The sequence below is a fragment of the Oryzias melastigma genome, linkage group LG4, assembly GCF_002922805.2.
Source record: "Oryzias melastigma strain HK-1 linkage group LG4, ASM292280v2, whole genome shotgun sequence".
Taxonomy (NCBI): Eukaryota; Metazoa; Chordata; class Actinopteri; order Beloniformes; family Adrianichthyidae; genus Oryzias; species Oryzias melastigma.
Window position 1 is genome coordinate 21,690,636 of NC_050515.1, and position 3,793 is coordinate 21,694,428.

The 3,793-nt window shown below is 42.8% G+C and overlaps 1 long non-coding RNA gene across 1 annotated transcript in view; it reads left to right on the forward strand.

Annotated features, from left to right (window-relative positions):
• The first annotated feature begins 3,071 nt into the window (after positions 1-3,071).
• LOC112150559 overlaps positions 3,072-3,793 on the forward strand; it is a 2,561-nt gene continuing 1,839 nt past the window's right edge. Inside the window, exon 1 of the long non-coding RNA XR_002919984.1 lies at positions 3,072-3,280. This is a non-coding gene — a long non-coding RNA (uncharacterized LOC112150559). The remainder of the gene's footprint in view (positions 3,281-3,793) is intronic.

Sequence of the window (3,793 nt, forward strand, 5' to 3'; positions counted from 1 at the left end):
AAGCTCTGTGGAGTCTGGTGGAGACTTTCCAGCATTTGCTGCACTGCTGTCATAAGTATTGTATGAAACTCACACAAAAAAAAATCCAGTGCCGGCTGTTTTTGTCATGAATGGTGGTGGAGGACCCAAAGACAAGACTTGTGGCAGAAACTTAAAGACTTATTACAAAACTCAAACATAACCAGGAACCCAAACCAGTGATGAGTATATGACCTGACAATGAGGAACTGAAAACCAGATGCTTAAATACACTGAGGTTGATTAACTAAATGAAGACAGCTGCGGATGATTAACTTGAACATGGTGAGACTGACAGAAAACAGAACATGACAAAACCTAAGCACTGGATCATGGCAGATTTGACCACAGAAATGTGAACGTCGGCTCATTTGACTGCAGTCGATAGGAAGATACCATCTACTCTCTTCCAGCACCTGAACTAGACACGCTAGCCGGGTCAGATGAGGGGTTTGGTGCATGTGCAGCAGAGCTATTGTGATGTAAAGAAGGCTCATTAATTCAAAAAGAGTCTGTCTGCAACAGTTTGATTGACCGCAATTTAAAAGGAGAAATACTCGAAAACGCCATCCCATCCATCCATCCATCCATCTTCCTCCGCTTCATCCGGGACCGGGTCGCGGGGGCAGCAGTCTAAGCAAAGATGCCCAGACTTCCCTCTCCCCGGCCACTTCCTCCAGCTCTTCTGGGGGGACCCCGAGGCGTTCCCAGGCCAGCCAAGAAACATAGTCTCTCCAGCGTGTCCTGGGTCTTCCCTGGGGCCTCCGCCCAGTAGGACATGCCCAGAACACCTCACCAGGGAGGCATCCAGGAGTCATCCGGATCAGATGCCCGAACCACCTCAACTGGCTCCTCTCAATGCGGAGGAGAAGCAGCTCCACTCTGAGCTCTCTCCGGGTGACTGAGCTCCTCACCCTATCTCTAAGGGAGTGTTCAGCCACTTTCCAGCATTTCAAATGTTTTAAACCCAAATTTAACACTTTCACCCAAAGAGCAGCTGGATGGCTCAGTTGGCTGGAAGTTGGAAAACTAGGATTTGCTTCCCAAGAAATGCAAAGAACTTAAACTGGTGGTACCTTAGGCAAAATCGTATACACTGCTGCCTAACTATGTAACTACAAGGGGGGCCTAAATCTGGATCTCCATGTACCAGTCCAAAGCCCTGAATACAGGGTTGTGTTGGGAAGGGCTTCCAAAATAAAATGAACCTCTGCCAAACTCTATTTGACGATTTTGTTCAAACTGATGTAGTATTCTGTTCTTGTTATGTAGGGGAGAGTGAGGTAAGTTGAGCCATTTTTTATTTAGGTGATCCTGGGGGTCATGAAAAGTGATACAGAAACATAATTTAAATATTTATTGTTACTTCAGGATGTCTCCTCTTAGATGAAACTATCAGAATGTTTTTGTGACAAAGCAGCTTCAAATAATAAAGTTTCAAAAAGCAGTTATCCTGTGGTTCAACTTGCCCCATGTCTGGGGTAAGTTGAACCATTTAAGGGGGTAAACTAAGCCATATAACTTTTAAAATATAAAGATCAGCACATTGTGCAAACAAACCATCCTTTTTAACAATTTCAGGCTTCTGAGAACAAGTCAACAGTTATTTTTTTAAACCATAAAAATAATTTAATTCAGTAAAAATAATAAAATAAAAACATGAAACATTTTAATCAAAACAAATATTCAATATTTTAACTGTCTAAGTTACGGGGGATTATGAACTTGCTCTATCCTTGCAGTTCCTCCGTCCTGTTGAGGTTGAGGTACCTTCTTCAGAACATTTGTGGGTTTCTCACGGCACGGTTCCTCTGATTCTTCTAAAAAATCTGACATTCGCTTAGTTGTCTCCAGTGCTGTCAGCCAGGCCAAGATAGTGGTTGCTCCTGCATTTGGATGCTCATTTTACAAGGACGTCACCAACTATCAGATCTGAGACATCTGGCTTACTTTCTTCATTATCACAGGAACTCTCATTGTTAAAAGTATCTTCAAATGGGACGGCCACATTACTTTCCTCAGAGCTGCTCTCCACTGCAACTTTTGTCCATGTTTGCCTCCTCTTCCATTTTCCTTACATTTGGATGGTTCTTTTGTTCCGTTTTGACTTATTTTTCCTTTCATCATGGTATCTCTCTCAATTACTTGCTTTTCAGGTGTATCAGTCAAGATTCTTGTCTTCACGTTTTCGATTTGTTGGTCTGCTGGCTAGATGTCCAACATGGTTATAGGGTCACTTAGAGAACCAAATTCGTGTGCAGGGCCTGGTGAAGGTAGCTCAGCTGGAAGAGACGTTGGAACAACTGGTGCAGACTGCTGTTCCAGGATGGGGCTGGTTGACATCATGAATGTCTCAAGCTGAATGAGAAGCAGTGGTTGACAAAAGAGCAGAGTGTACTCAAGTAATACTACTTTATACATCCAAACCTTAGTTTACCTTATTGTGGGGTAAGTTGAATCACTGGCTCAAGTTACCCCATAGCCTGTGGCTCACTTTGCCCTGTAGCCACCATTTTGGTAAAAAATGTCTGGTTCTGAAATTTTGGCTATCCTTTAGCAAACTTGTTCACATTATTTTTCACTTAAGAAAATTACCAATATGTACAGCATATAGTTTTGGATGTAGATAGATATGCTTTAATATGATAGTTAAATTACTCAATATGCTGAAATTTTACTTTGAAATGGAAAAAACAGGTTTTTGTGTATTACAGTCGTCCCCCTTATCCCTTACACTTATCTTTACCACAACAGGCTGGAAATGATGGGTGTTCCCTAAATTTGTGGTCACTTCACAAAACATGTGTACGGTTGTCCAGATGAAAGGGGTGGCTCAACTTACCCACTGGCTCATACCTCACTCTCCCCTACTGTATGTCAAAAATATTATGAATAAAGTTTTTTTAATATTATTTTTTAAGGTAGCATATGGGAGCAGGTAAAGAGTTCTGACTTCATTTGTGGACTGTAAAATAAATAAGACAATGTTCGGTTTCCCGACCTCATCGTGAGTGTTTATCACCCCGGGCTTACACCGCTAGCATCAAGCTTCGGGTCCGCTTTGGGTCGTTGGAGAGCGCGAGGGGTTTTGTCTCGCGGGCCGCGGCCGTTAAGCAGGCAGCCACTGAACTTGAGCGAGTGACTGCTGTGACCTTTATTGGGAATCTTCAAGAGATTTTGACGGTGGTGTTGGCGTTTGAACATGGAGACCTGGATTCGGAACCTGAACTCGCGGACCACGATGTTCTGGTCCATCGCCCTGGTCAGTATCAGCCGCTTTTGTTCCGTTTTTCCCGCGTCGTGCGTTCATTTCTCATAATGCACTCTTCGGAGGGTATTATCCCGCTTATACCATGGTCATTTACAAAATAAATAAACATTCAATCAATATTTCGTACTTTATTCTTGTTATTTCTTTGTTTTAGCTCGTTTTTTCACAAAAAGCGAACTATTTGATCCGTGATGCGGGTTGTTGTCACGATGACATGGATCACGGCATGAAGCCGGAAGCCGTTACAGACCTCAGCTGCAACAGTATTGCTGTTTTGAGAGAAAGACCCGGACAAATTGGGATATTTTTTCTTCTTTTTCGGACGTTAAGCCTTCAGTGAGCAGCTAGAACATAAACAGAACACAATCAGCTTCTGTCTGTGTTTCATTTCACGGCAGGTTCGCTTTTCTGAGCTCCTCTAAAGCAGAAACTCCCTCTTGTGGTGAAACAGAAGACTACACCTTTCATGTCGAGTGGTGTTTTATTAGAAGGAGAATAACCAAT